At 37.7% G+C, this 16285-nt stretch overlaps 1 protein-coding gene across 1 annotated transcript in view; it reads right to left on the minus strand.

Moving 5' to 3' along the window:
• LOC133522694 (axoneme-associated protein mst101(2)-like) overlaps positions 1-14322 on the minus strand; it is a 255262-nt gene extending 240940 nt beyond the window's left edge. The window contains exon 1 of the mRNA XM_061858106.1: positions 14086-14322. The gene's annotated coding sequence lies outside the window, so the exon portion shown is untranslated. The remainder of the gene's footprint in view (positions 1-14085) is intronic.
• Positions 14323-16285: the final 1963 nt, after the last annotated feature.

Here is a 16285-nt window from a genome sequence, read left to right on the forward strand (position 1 = left end):
TAAAATCGTATTTCAATAATTTTCAACAAAAAGACGCATCAAAATGTTTACCTTTTTTCCATTTTCCAATGTTAAAAAAAAAACTAACTATAACAGAATGATTCAAACTAATACACCACTAAAAGTTGATGCATATCAGTATCAGTAGGTAATAAAGCGATTTGGCATGTGTGTTCTCAATTGATGATTGAATTGTAATTCAATATAGCTACAGACAGCGAGCATCACTATTCATGAAACATTGATTTGATTATCAGCTTAGAAAAAATAAAACTTGATACAGTGACTATTGCTGAGGCCCGATCGCGAACTATTTCGGTCGTTTGTTCTACTATTTGCCTTTCTGTCGCTCAAATGAATATACAAAATAAATGAAAGGTGGAAAAACTCACTGAACTACCAAGTCTTACCCATTAGCAGCGAATATCGTTTGCAGACGTTTCTGCTTAACACAAAACTAATGAAAGAGAGGCAAGTATTTAAATTTCGATTTCCGATGTGTGCTACTGCGACCCTCTGACAACATATAATTATTTTTTATAATTTAAAGGACACAGAACAACTATACAGCGGTTGTTTTTAGGAGTTGGTGCATAACAACAGAGTTTCCAGGAGTCCCCGCACTAGGCTAGGCCTGTATCGCGGGAGACCAGAAGTACATATAAATGTCATGCAAGTCAACAAAAAACTAAAATATATTTTTATATATTAAATATGAGATTCAGGTTTATACCTAAGCTGAAACATGCAATCTTCAGTATTAAACTATTTATCTATTGTTTCATTATTTATAACTTCGGTTCTATGCTAATATTTTAGTTTAGTTCTTTTTATATAATTAATAAAGTTAATGTTAAACAATTCTTAGGAGTAATGTCTCAGTTTCGCTATAAATTGATATGATATTTCACGACTCTAAATACGTCTCCAGTATTCCGAGTCGGGCGTATTTATAATGATGAGTGTCTTATGACGGGATCATGAATGGTACCAAAATATCCGTGACGAACGAATGACTATCCCAGTGCAATTTTATCTAGAAAACAGCACACTGACATCCTCCTTGCAAACTTTGCCAGAACTTCTTAAAACGTTGCACTATTCAGAGAAAAGAACGCGTACATTTTATGAGATTCTGCTCTATTGACTATAGTTACATATATAGAACCTGTGTGGAAATGTTTTCTCCTGCATTCCCGAATATTACAAGTAAGAATGGAAGAGAAGATGAAAGTTTTATCTTTACCGTGATGTTATGATCATTAGTTATGACGTGTCTCCATTATTTATCTCATCTTACACAATATTTCCTTCACTACAGGCTTCTGAAGGAAAAGTTGGTAAAGTCGGGTTATAATAAGTTGCAATATGTTGGTACTTATAATCACAATCGGCCACTGAAAGCGTTATTCGTGTTTGTTTTGTCGCGGCCCATGACATCGTAAACATGTAAACATCATGACTCGAACTGTCGACTGCCAGCATATTTCAGATCGGCTCAACTCCTTGACGCTGCGTAGAGATGTAGTCGATCTTCTATCGCATGTATTACGGAGATTGCTCCGAGGAATTGTTCAGATTATTCCCTGCCGCTTCTTTCCGCCATCGCTCTACGCAAAAAAATCCATCTTCACCGCTTAGGTGGTTGGAAATCCTCATGCGTTTCTTCAGAAACTTCCTGTCCAGTTAATTGTGGGATGCACTGTCGCCTGCCGTATTTCCGGACCGATACGATCTTTAAACCTTCAAGAAAAGAGCGTATTCGCATCTTAAAGGCTAGCAACGCACTTACAACCTCTCTGGTATTGCGGATTATGTCCATAGACGACGGTTATTGCTTACCATCAGGCGATTCGTCTACTCTATTAGCTCCTATATAATTAAAACAAAGTGTCATGACGTAGCCCACTTTGACGTTCTACGATTGACACAAAAGAGGCCTAGTCACAAATTTCACGAATATTTGTAACAAGTCAATTACTCCCGTAGTCAGTGCCGGATTAACCAATAAGCAAAATAAGCACTTGCTTAGGGCACCACGTCTAGGGGGGCACCAAAATCATAGGAAAAAAAAAACGCGCAGGCTGCATCAGCATCGCATTCGTAGTATAGTACTTATGTACACGAAACTTTTTGATACGTGTGCAAGTACCCATCTAATAACGAAGGATCGTAAGAGAGTGAGGACACGTAAGCACATCTCCAACCTTACGCGGAGGCCATCAAAGCTCATGGCCAAAAAATCTTACCGTCGGACTTGTGGCCAACCGATTTTCTCGACGTAGATTACCGATTTTGTAGCGTATTTTGGTCTCTTGCACACCAGATGTGTCGGCCAGGCCGAGTTGCTGCAGAGCCGCGATCCTGTGACCTAATTGTCAAAGTGTAATAAAGGGTCCTGCGAAGGCCGAAAAACAAAAGCATCTTATCAAGTTGCGCTTTCGAGTTAAGGCAAAGGCCGAGCAGTAGGAGGACCTTGATTACATAGGTTCGATTTCAAGCCATTCTTTTGCAGTTCGGCGTTAGGTCTAGGGTTGAAAAATCTCGAAAAAATCAAATCGTTTTTTCAGAACGCTTTGAAATTTTCGTCTTTTTCCGTATTTTTCAGTTTTTTTGGGAAAGAAATGAAACTTTAATACTAATTATTACATTTATTAATCACTGTCACTGCCATCATCTAAATCTATCATACCCGAATCAATGACGTCGTCGACAGTGGAACTGTTAATTTGCAAGTGCAATAGTTGACAGAAGTTTTGTTCCACACAAACCTTTCCACCAATTCAGAGGACTTATGGTCATTACAGGCTGCCATATGAATTCGTTGGCCCAGAAACCGCCTTTTGCTTGGTATTCAGCAAACTTACCCATTAAGTCACAGGTATTAATGTGCATTACAAAACACGCGACTAAGCAGGTGTAAACTATGGGTTAAATATAAATGGAAAAATTCACAAGTTCTTTTCAAAATGCGTTTTTTTCCGTTTATTTCCGATTTTTTTGTTTTTTTTTTTCGGAAAAATACATAAACTAAGTGACATTGTTTTTTTCCGAATAAAACTTAAAAAAACATGGCTTTTAGAAAAAACGGGAATTATTCCGAGTTTTTTCAACCCTAGTTAGGTCTTATGCGACGCCAGGCCTTCTACTTTATGCAAACTGCCCCACTTTCGCTTGGCCATGGATCCAAATCCATGCTGTCCTCTTTCGCAGCTGGGCTGCCTTGCTCACACCTCGCCATTAGTTGTATTATATGATAACGCGCCGCGATCTGACGCTGCGGACGTCCAGCTATTCATACCTCGCCATTGGTCAAATTCAAGCCTTGCTTTCTTCCAGCTCGACCTTTGGCCTCATCCGTAAGCGCTGATCGAACGCTCCGCGCATTCAGCCTTAGACTTTGCCTTTAAAAACACCTTCACGATTTAGGCCAATCAAATTAGATCCAAAAATAGCGTTTTGAGGAATTAATTCCCAGCAAGCTGGAAATTGTTTTAATACATTTATTTGGTCCTAAATGCGTGTAATCCCATCAGATTGCTCTATCCCAGGAGGTGTGCATACATTTTGGGATCCTAAGGAGATAATTTTTTCCTTTGGATTGCCAAACCACTCGATGTAGAACAGGGGTGGCCAACAGGTCGATCGCGATCGACCGGTCGATCGCGACTGTTAGTCCAGTCGATCGTGGCAAGGCAAAAAATATAAATACGTAGACCAGTTTCATTTAAGGTTTCACGAAATATGTAATTGGTAGACAGGAGATCTTGGGTCTAATCAAGTTGGCCACCCCTGATGTAGAAGGAACCCACTATCAATTACAATAGCACTTGGTGGATCAGACACTGGTAAGAAAGCGTTTTAGGATTATTAACATGATTTTACCAAAAATAAAAAATGTCGACCTAATTTACAATTTAGGTACTACGAATACATATTAAGGTACCTTAAATCAATCAATCAATCAATATATTTTATTGCAAGAACATAGTTAAATTACATTTCGGATCCTCAGATATAAATTTTAATAATACTTGTAATTAGAACAAATTTTCCGTCGGCCGTACCGTTTTCGATTTACAAGCAAAAAAACTGAAAAGGAGGAAACATTTATGCACACCTCCTGGAATGGAGAAAACTCGGATTACACGTATTTTTAGGTCGAAAAAATCTTATTGTATTGGCCTAATTGTGACACATTATTATTTAAGAAAACGAACCTTATTCGCGTTTGATTAAGTTCTAAAATTACCTCCAACGTCAAAATAATGATGTCGACTTTACACAGTCTTCTCCGAGACCATGGGGACAACGCCGGCCTTGAAACGTCGGGTCAGAGGTAATTTTAAAACTTACCCTATTAAGTCCCGTTTTCGTAAACAATAATTTGCTATTTAAAACATTTGTGGCCATTGGTACATACTTGTTCTGACAAAAACCAACGGCCAATGGCTAAGCCCCTACTGAAGCTCGGCCTTTGCCCTCACATGAATGAGCTTCGCAGGAAAGCTCTAGAGGTTCCAAAATCCTGTGCGGATACTGCCTATGTCTTACGTCTTCGCTTACACTTGGACCATGGTTGGCTTGGCCTCCGGACTTATGCGAAGCACGGTCTTCGAATTTGCTTACACTTGACCTTACCTACTCTTGGAACATTAATACTGCAGTTCTGTCAATTTCCGTGATAAAATGATGTGACGGATTGAAAATTCTATTCTCAGAAGTAATGCGGCAATAAACGTCACTCAATTTACCAAGAAAATTCAATGTAATCTTGATGAGGGGGCACCATGGTCTAGAAATGCTTAGGGCACCAAAATGTCTTAATCCGGCACTGCCCGTAGTTATCAAGTAAAGTAGGATACGTACGACATAAATACCTATAGTAATATAATTGCATACTTTTCTTGGCCTCATAGCAAAATGATCCAGTTTACTGCCGCTAAAGCCATATTTAGCTAGTACGATTAAAGCCACATTTAAAATTGTGTTTTATTACGTGTTGTGGTCGAGCGTCGACCCCTCAGCTGTTTCTAGGCAACCAAACTAAACAAACATATTCCTACCTTATTCGTTTATGAAGGTGCAGTGAAAGAGTATAAAGGTGGGGTGAACTCTTTGTACCTATAGTTATACGCCTTGCTTTACTGCACCCTGAAAATTTTTATCGGCTATCAGAAGGCAATTGCCATCATACCCAGTTTACCTACCTTACTTAGGCAATTGAGTGACAACATAACTTCTACTCGGGTAAATCCAATTCTGAGATTTGAAGATTTTAATATAAAAAGAAAAGAAAAGGTAGGTAGGTAAGGTAAGGTAGGTAGGGTACAGTGGATTTATCCGAGTTCGAAGTTAAGCCACTCAATTTACTTCGGGGTTTGTCATCAAGCTGTGGCTAACCAAAGTGACGCAGCTAAGCAATGCAATATTTAACAAACCACGTAGTGCTTTGAAGAGTTCGACCTCTACACCAGAACTAAAACCTAATAGATTGAATAGAGCTTTAGTTTTAACTTTAACAAGGGTTAACAATGATATTAACCTAAAGGCGCAGAGCCGTTCAGTCCACTGATGTACATACCACAGGCCAAATAACCATTACAGAAGCGCTGGCCTTCAAAGTTCCTTTAAATATTTTATGGCTGGCTGCCAAAGCGGTCGATTTACGAGCAGAGTCGCTGGAGCGTCGGAGCAAGGCCACGCGAAACGCCAAATGCATGTTTTTACTTTTAGGCGGACTTGTCAATCAAAGTTGCGGTTTCCATTCTTGTTCCTTTATAACAGGGGCTAGATTTAGCCAGCAAGATTCCAATCCGGCTCGAGAAAGTCCTCAAAAATTTCGAAGTTCAAAGTTCTAAAACAGTTCCTAAACTGTGCCTTATTCCACTTTCTGACTGCATCCTTGAGGAGATAAGGGTCAGCTCAATTAACTAACTTCAAGAATTGGCATTGGAATTAGTTTTTATGAAAACCACTGCCTTCCAAGTTGTCCTCCTCATAATAATGGTTTCTCAGTTGCCACCCAAAACATTGCGGAGCATAGTATGCTCAGCATACTAAACGTAGTATTTAATACAGTCAAATGTGAAAATATGAGTGCACACAACTTACCCAAAAATATGTTTCGTAGCTCGTAATTCGTCGACTTAAGAGCTATGGGACATATTTTTGAGCAACTTGTGTGCACCCATATTTTTACACTTGACCCTTCCTACCTAATTCCTGTAGGCCGAAAAATACGCAAGTCAGTCACATCAGATTATGTTAAAGGTAACAGGTATATACACCAAAAACCGTAAAAAAGATGCATTTGAAAAGATATTAACAAAACTTTAGTCACAGCCGTAAAAACCAGAAAGCTGTAACATTTTGAACGCAATAACCACCCTCGTCAACGGTTCGTGGTGTCAGGCTATTTCCATCCAAAGAAACTTATTATTCGGGCTTATTGTTTCTTATTATGGCTGGGAATCCGTATTTATTTAACAGACACGTCATTCATTTAAAACACGTGACAGGGAAAATAATTAATAAGTTCAAGTCACATAAATAGCGTTAGCTATTTGATGAAATTTTGTTTCTTATACGAAAACTGCCTAGTTTAACATTTACTTCCGTCCCATACGACTACACAATTTGCCTACATAAATAGGTACTGTGTTTTAAATATGATTTTTAAATATTGATAAACATTCACATTTACGTCAATTGTGATGATGCTCTCACATTGGCTGTTATAAAATGTTATATAAAATCGTGTGACAGGGACACTATCAATACTATCGTGCTGTCCCTGTCACACAATGTTATATATCAATTTCTAACAGCCAATGTGGGCAATGGGAACACCATCATATGTTTCTTAAACGTAAAAGTATAGAACAATAACGAATTCTATACCACGCACGAAAATCTCATAACCGGATTCATTACTTACTTATCCAATTTTACGCATACTTATCCAATATTACAAATCCTCGGAAGGCGATTTCCTTACCACGTGTCCGGCGTTTATTCTTTGACACAGAAAAGGTTCAGTAGTGGCTAAGGGAGGTCGCCCCACAAATTAAAACTAAGGAGGGGTCGTCGCCCTGTATTGGTGTTGTATTGGAAACGTCACGCAACTTTACTATTATTGATAATTTCAGCTGACTTTTTACAGCATGGCTTTTTTTATACTACGAGTACGTCGGTGGCAAACAAATATATGGCCCGCCTGATGGTAAGCAGTCTCCGTAGCCTATGTACGCCTGCAACTCCAGAGAAGTTACATGTGCGTTGCCGACCCTAAACCCGCCCCTCCCTCGTTGAGCTCTGGCAACCTTACTCACTGCAGGAACACAACACTATTAGTAGGGTCTAGTGTTATTTGGCTGCTGTTTTCTGTAAGGTGGAGGTACTTCCCCAGTTGGGCTCTGCTCTAGATCTGGAATGACATCCGCTGTGCTGTGCCCTGGCATGACATTCACAATGCCCATACCTCTCTTTTGAACGTAGTTTAAGGACGTACCCGGGTCCAGAAGGTAGGTAAGATAAGGGTGGGTCCGGGCGTTTGTCTATTTTTACAAAGGGAATACTATTTAATTGATTATTGGTGATTTATATTTTTTTTTTATCTATAAGAGTTTCTACTACTCAAATATGTTTCGTAGAAACTACTTATGTTAAAGTAAAAGTAAGGAGAGGTTGTCTCCTTGTATTGGTTTTGTATTAGAAAAATCACGCAACTTTACTATTATTGATAATTTCAGCTAACTTGTTACAGCATGGCTTTTGTTTATCTTTACAAAAGGAATGCTAATTGTTGTTCATGATTTAGAACGCTTTCAACTTGTTACTACATTCTCTAGTAATTTCTACTAAAATCTGTTTCGTAGAAACTTTAGTTGTGTAATCAGAGCATTTTTATTACTATTACCTATACAAGTATCTTTATTAACGGCCGATTGGTGTTCAACATAAACTGAAAGTATATATCTAACACAAAATGCCCAGTGCCGGATTAAGACATTTTGGTGCCCTAAGCATTTCTAGACCATGGTGCCCCCTCATCAAGATTACATTGAATTTTCTTGGTAAATTGAGTGACGTTTATTGCCGCATTACTTCTGAGAATAGAATTTTCAATCCGTCACATCATTTTATCACGGAAATTGACAGAACTGCAGTATTAATGTTCCAAGAGTAGGTAAGGTCAAGTGTAAGCAAATTCGAAGACCGTGCTTCGCATAAGTCCGGAGGCCAAGCCAACCATGGTCCAAGTGTAAGCGAAGACGTAAGACATAGGCAGTATCCGCACAGGATTTTGGAACCTCTAGAGCTTTCCTGCGAAGCTCATTCATGTGAGGGCAAAGGCCGAGCTTCAGTAGGGGCTTAGCCATTGGCCGTTGGTTTTTGTCAGAACAAGTATGTACCAATGGCCACAAATGTTTTAAATAGCAAATTATTGTTTACGAAAACGGGACTTAATAGGGTAAGTTTTAAAATTACCTCTGACCCGACGTTTCAAGGCCGGCGTTGTCCCCATGGTCTCGGAGAAGACTGTGTAAAGTCGACATCATTATTTTGACGTTGGAGGTAATTTTAGAACTTAATCAAACGCGAATAAGGTTCGTTTTCTTAAATAATAATGTGTCACAATTAGGCCAATACAATAAGATTTTTTCGACCTAAAAATACGTGTAATCCGAGTTTTCTCCATTCCAGGAGGTGTGCATAAATGTTTCCTCCTTTTCAGTTTTTTTGCTTGTAAATCGAAAACGGTACGGCCGACGGAAAATTTGTTCTAATTACAAGTATTATTAAAATTTATATCTGAGGATCCGAAATGTAATTTAACTATGTTCTTGCAATAAAATATATTGATTGATTGATTGATTTAAGGTACCTTAATATGTATTCGTAGTACCTAAATTGTAAATTAGGTCGACATTTTTTATTTTTGGTAAAATCATGTTAATAATCCTAAAACGCTTTCTTACCAGTGTCTGATCCACCAAGTGCTATTGTAATTGATAGTGGGTTCCTTCTACATCAGGGGTGGCCAACTTGATTAGACCCAAGATCTCCTGTCTACCAATTACATATTTCGTGAAACCTTAAATGAAACTGGTCTACGTATTTATATTTTTTGCCTTGCCACGATCGACTGGACTAACAGTCGCGATCGACCGGTCGATCGCGATCGACCTGTTGGCCACCCCTGTTCTACATCGAGTGGTTTGGCAATCCAAAGGAAAAAATTATCTCCTTAGGATCCCAAAATGTATGCACACCTCCTGGGATAGAGCAATCTGATGGGATTACACGCATTTAGGACCAAATAAATGTATTAAAACAATTTCCAGCTTGCTGGGAATTAATTCCTCAAAACGCTATTTTTGGATCTAATTTGATTGGCCTAAATCGTGAAGGTGTTTTTAAAGGCAAAGTCTAAGGCTGAATGCGCGGAGCGTTCGATCAGCGCTTACGGATGAGGCCAAAGGTCGAGCTGGAAGAAAGCAAGGCTTGAATTTGACCAATGGCGAGGTATGAATAGCTGGACGTCCGCAGCGTCAGATCGCGGCGCGTTATCATATAATACAACTAATGGCGAGGTGTGAGCAAGGCAGCCCAGCTGCGAAAGAGGACAGCATGGATTTGGATCCATGGCCAAGCGAAAGTGGGGCAGTTTGCATAAAGTAGAAGGCCTGGCGTCGCATAAGACCTAACTAGGGTTGAAAAAACTCGGAATAATTCCCGTTTTTTCTAAAAGCCATGTTTTTTTAAGTTTTATTCGGAAAAAAACAATGTCACTTAGTTTATGTATTTTTCCGAAAAAAAAAACAAAAAAATCGGAAATAAACGGAAAAAAACGCATTTTGAAAAGAACTTGTGAATTTTTCCATTTATATTTAACCCATAGTTTACACCTGCTTAGTCGCGTGTTTTGTAATGCACATTAATACCTGTGACTTAATGGGTAAGTTTGCTGAATACCAAGCAAAAGGCGGTTTCTGGGCCAACGAATTCATATGGCAGCCTGTAATGACCATAAGTCCTCTGAATTGGTGGAAAGGTTTGTGTGGAACAAAACTTCTGTCAACTATTGCACTTGCAAATTAACAGTTCCACTGTCGACGACGTCATTGATTCGGGTATGATAGATTTAGATGATGGCAGTGACAGTGATTAATAAATGTAATAATTAGTATTAAAGTTTCATTTCTTTCCCAAAAAAACTGAAAAATACGGAAAAAGACGAAAATTTCAAAGCGTTCTGAAAAAACGATTTGATTTTTTCGAGATTTTTCAACCCTAGACCTAACGCCGAACTGCAAAAGAATGGCTTGAAATCGAACCTATGTAATCAAGGTCCTCCTACTGCTCGGCCTTTGCCTTAACTCGAAAGCGCAACTTGATAAGATGCTTTTGTTTTTCGGCCTTCGCAGGACCCTTTATTACACTTTGACAATTAGGTCACAGGATCGCGGCTCTGCAGCAACTCGGCCTGGCCGACACATCTGGTGTGCAAGAGACCAAAATACGCTACAAAATCGGTAATCTACGTCGAGAAAATCGGTTGGCCACAAGTCCGACGGTAAGATTTTTTGGCCATGAGCTTTGATGGCCTCCGCGTAAGGTTGGAGATGTGCTTACGTGTCCTCACTCTCTTACGATCCTTCGTTATTAGATGGGTACTTGCACACGTATCAAAAAGTTTCGTGTACATAAGTACTATACTACGAATGCGATGCTGATGCAGCCTGCGCGTTTTTTTTTTCCTATGATTTTGGTGCCCCCCTAGACGTGGTGCCCTAAGCAAGTGCTTATTTTGCTTATTGGTTAATCCGGCACTGAAAATGCCATTAGACTTTGATGTATTGAGCTTTAAGTATAAGTAAAATGAAAATGCCTTTCTCTATTATAGTAGCTTACTTTATTAATGAAATTCATTTTCATATATTATTTTATTGTAATCTTTACTAAACAGGGCAGTTAATTGGCCAATTGTACACCTTATTCTACTGACTTAGAGACTGCAGTTGGCCATGTAACTGTACTGTGCTATATCTACTTGCTAAGTTAATTAGCTATATATATGTAGCAAAAACGTAAGCAAATATTTGTCCTTTATTAATGAACAAAGATATTTTATAAAAAAAATAAAAAATAAAACACCTTACGAAATCAAACGTTATTCAGTATTATCGCTCCATCTACGAACAGATAACATTTATATTATATTATATATTTTCAGTAGGAACCTAAATAAACTGTTTATTTATTTATTTAAACTTTATTGCACAAAAGAAAACTTATCGTACAAAAGGCGAAATTAATGCCAAAAGGCATTCTCTACCAGTCAACCTTAAGGTAAAACAGAGAGATTGTGGACGGTGCTAATATCTATTACTAGTTACTATTAACAAAATAACACAAAATATTACCTAAGATTCAACATACATAAGCAACAAAGTACATATACATAAAACAAATAATACATACAATATATATATATACATATATAAATTAACTTTATAACTCAAAACGAATTCTTACTCTCAGCTAATTAGTGAATCGACAGATCTTCCAGCCACTAAACAATGTAATAGATGTGTATTTTGTTTTCACAGACGGATCTTTTGAAACCAAAGCCAAGCTTTATTGAAATCAGGTCATTGGCTCGCCGAAAACAAATGAATTCCCGCGTTTTACAACGATCACGTGACGAAAGTATGCACCAAAATAACCAGTGATATTGATTTGTTTAGATTTTATAACCATGTTTAATTTTTTATAGGTATTCTAAGTAGTATATACGCCGTTACATGTGTTTTTCAATAAAAAGACACGTCAAAATCGCTTACTTTCTTTCTAATGCTAAAAAACGGACTATAGCAGGGTAATAATAATTATTATTATTTATTTTTATTTCAGAATCCCATTATTCCACATACACTTAACATCTATAGATACACATTTTTACACTTAAAACTAGGTGGACAGCATGTGGATCTGTTTCCAGTAGGAATGGAAGGCACCATCTTCCCGTCCTACCACTGTTTCCAGGAGACTGAATTCTACCTTTGGAAACTTGTAATTGTAATTGGCTTACTGTTTCTATTTCGCAACCTATTTTGTTACTCTAGCTGTAATTTATCCTAATAAATAAAATAAAATATTTACCAAGATGCAGTTACCTGCAATATTTTGCATTTGCACAGCAAATTGCTTAAAAAAATATGACAAGATTAATATTGTACTAAGAAACGTCTGCAAACGATGCTATTAAGCTAAGTAATAAATTAAAAGTGGAAATAGTCACTTCCGGGCAAGACTTGAACTCGCGACAATGAATCACTAGCCCATGCTCTGCCAACTGAGGTACCGAGACTACACACCGAGAACAGCGAATATTTCCACCACATGCGTCTGACTAAAACTGAAAAATCTATATACTAATAACTATTTTTTTTTTAATTTATATTTTTAATTTTTTTTTCTGTTAATGTCTGTTTGGATCTCCAAATAAATAAAAATAAAATAAAATAAATAATTGACTTGATGGACTGGTCCCCTAATATACATAGGTGTGCCAACACACCTATGTATATTTTGAATTATAAAGGAGTTTAGTTTAACCCAGTGGTGGGCAAACGGCCCGCGGGCCAGCTCCGGCCCGCGAAAGGGTTTTATTCGGCCCGTCGCCGGCATTGGCCCACGATAATCGCAAATCAAACTACATTTTAACTGCAAGTCTGGCCCTCCACTTAAATTTCTTAAACTTTGTGGCCCCCATGAAGAAAGTTTGCCCACCACTGGTTTAGCCTGAATCGTATGTAATTGTGCACAGTAAAATTATTACACATTGTCCTAATTTTGTATGTTTGTATGTATGAAAGGTCTTTTGTTGCAGAAAAATGTTTAAAACTAACTTTTACGAGCAACATTTACAGGCAGTTAATTAATGAAACACAGACAATGTTTTCTCCAGTGAGTATAGCTACGTCAGTTACGTAAACTGACAGATGGCCTGTCATAAAACAATCTCCTTCCTCGTGTGATGTCACATTGTGCCATAATATTGGGAAACGCAAAATTTAAAACTGCTTATTAATATTATTTTTAAAAATTACAGTATTAAAATACACCCGCGTCTAACGCATGAGTTATTGCGAGTGTGAAGCGCCAATACTGATATCTAATTGGTACCACATTTAACATGTCTGAATAGGTACCCACGCCCCTTCTTGATAGCATAGCATGGGTTCGATTCCAATTCAGGCAGGGAAAAATTCTAGTACTAGGTAGAATAGAATAGAATAGAATAGAATTTGTTTTATTCATAAACACACAAACAGTAATAGACAGACATAAAAGAGAACATAGTGAGAGTAAAGTGTCACGAAATGGCCTCATCTCAGCATGTTGCTGGCGACTTCCAGCGCTGATCCAGGTAGGTACATCCATTTGACTTCATAGTTAAAAATTTTCCTTGAACTTGAATCTTTCATGTTTGTACCTACTTATATGTCTCTGTTTGCCCTCTGGGTTGACTGCTAGAGAACGCCCTGTGGTATTAAGGTCGCCATTTGTACATTTTCATTATTTGGGCAATAAAGTTTAAATAAATATCAATATAACAATAGGAATTATGTATCTATACATTTTATTTATACTACGTCGGTGGCAAACAAGCATACGGCTCGCCTGATGGTAAGCAGTCACCGTAGCCATGTACGCGCGCTATTTACATGTAGATTGTTAGCTTATGTTTCTCTGTTACTCAATTATTTTTGCATAAACGGGAGAAATAACATATGTAGGTGGTTGCCATTCCAAATTCGTAGTTATGTTATGATTTTAGCGCTAGAATAGTGGCGCTGGTAACAGTAGATATCTGGTAAATACACATGTAGAAGACACGCTCATTAAACTAAGCAGGCTAGTTATATGCATATCAGATTTTATCGCAATAATAAAGTTGTAATAAATATTATGAACGCTGCTTAAACGTTGCGCGATCCCCAGCGCACCCGCGCAAAACTTAAATTCCTGCAAATTAACATGCTTAAAAAAATTACATGCATTTTTACCAACCTTCAGAAAAAAATCCTTTCAATCCTTAAAAATGCACTACCGACACGCACTTCAAAATTCAAATTTCGAACACTACACTAGCGCGCGTCGCTTCCCATTCGAAAAAAAAGAAAAACCAAAATGGCGCTTTTACCGCGCACAGGAATTAGTACCTAAAGTCGTTTTACGTGTTTAGTTGGGTTAGTTGGGGTTAGTCGGGGGGAAACGACCGGCGGACCGCGCGGAGAGGACGTCGAGACTGAGTTTCAGTGGGCGGTTGCCGCCTAGCTGCGGGAAAGTGGCGTGCGTCATGCAATAATGTTCAATTTAACAAAAATATGGCAATATGTATGTTACTGGCTGTAATTTGGGAGGCACGGATGTTTTGTTTTTTCAGTGCCTATGTACATAATTACGTATATCTTTTTGCATACTTACTTATGCAGTGTCCAATAAAAATATTTACTAAGTATTCTCTACCATGGCAATTGACATTAAAATTTAGATTGTAACAGTGACAAGTTCATATTACTACGTATTAACCGCGCTAGAAAATATAAATAAGTGCCTAACTTTAGTCAAATCGCCTAAAAGCCCTAACCATTCTCCTAACAATCCTAACATCTGTCTTTTGTGTCTTCGTCTAGATTGCTTCATCAGCACGATTGACAAAATAATTTGTTTTAGTCATTAAGTATTTTTCTGTGTCCATAATCGATATGATGACTAGTTTTTTAGTTTCGGTAGAAATAGAAAATAACTGATAATTTACACTGGTACATCAGTGTAACGACTTATAAACTGCTTTATTAGGCGTGTAACAGTATTGTATATGTTATATGTTTAGGTACTATAGAAAAATAAAAATAAAATATTTTTTGCCGTTGCACAACACCGTCCCAACATTCATACAACACGTATTAAACAGCCAACGAGCGAATTCAAAAGCTATCGACTAAAAATAACGATAACGTGCGCCTAAAAGAATTGTTTACTCGTCGTCGGGCGTAAGCCTGCTAAGCCAACGCTTATGGTTAAAACTGTAAACTAGTGAAGTGCAGAGTATCGATATCGCTATAGGTAACTTTGTCCATTAATAACTAACAGAAAAAAAGGACCAAAGGAAAAAACCGGCCAAGTGCTAGTCGGACTCGCGCACGAAGACTCCGTACCATTACGCAAAAAACGGAGAAAAACTTAAAAAAACACTTACATATTTATTTTATTCTGTTTTTAGTATTTGTTGTTATAGCGGCAACAGAAATACATCATCTGTGAAAATTTGAACTCTCTAACTATCACAGCCTGGTACTGGTGACAGACAGACACACAGAGAGTCCCGTTTTACTCTTTGGGTACGGAGGCTCGGACAGACAGATAGACGGACATGGCGAAACTATAAGGGTTCCTAGTTGACTACGGAACCCTAAAAACTATATGGGTTCCTAGTTGACAACGGAACACTAAAAAATCATGGAGAATGGAAAATATTTAGAAGTGGAAAAACGTTTCCTCTTTTTGTGTGGACGATCACGTGGTATAATTCCCTCTTAAATCAAAGCCGTCTGATACAAATCGGTCGCGTTTTAAAAACTTTAGTTATATTTTATTTTAGTATTTCGAATCGCATATCAAATTACAATATTTAAACAGGCTAACGGATAATCATAATTATGAGCTTTCTGGACTCGCTTATGATACGTGAATGCACGGTTATGTACACTCGATTGCAAAATTCACTATTATTTGCTATATTATATATAGGTATATTTTTGTTGAACAAATTACTTAACTTAATGTAATAATAAACAAATTCTTACACAGTGTAAAATAGTGTATACAAACACAACGGAAATAAAAGGTATTTTTTTAAGGGCGAGATAAAATTATTGTAACTTTAGAACAATTCAATGTTAACTTGCGCATAAATATCTGCAAAAGCCACACTTATTAACAAGAAAAATTGTTACATTTTCTTTCGAATAAATGAATTTTAACGGCCTCCTAGCCTAGTTGGAAGTGACCCTACCTACGAAGCAAGAGGTCCCGAGTTCGAATCTCTGTACAGGCATGTATCACAGATATTTGTTCCTGTAAATTATATCGTCGACTATTATATCGTCGTCTAGGTCCCACAACACAAGCCTTATTGAGTTTATTCTGAGACTAGTGAGACAAGGTAAATTTGCGTAAGATTATCCTGTAATAGGTAGTTACTATT

Source organism: Cydia pomonella, chromosome 11, assembly GCF_033807575.1.
Source record: "Cydia pomonella isolate Wapato2018A chromosome 11, ilCydPomo1, whole genome shotgun sequence".
Classification (NCBI taxonomy): Eukaryota; Metazoa; Arthropoda; class Insecta; order Lepidoptera; family Tortricidae; genus Cydia; species Cydia pomonella.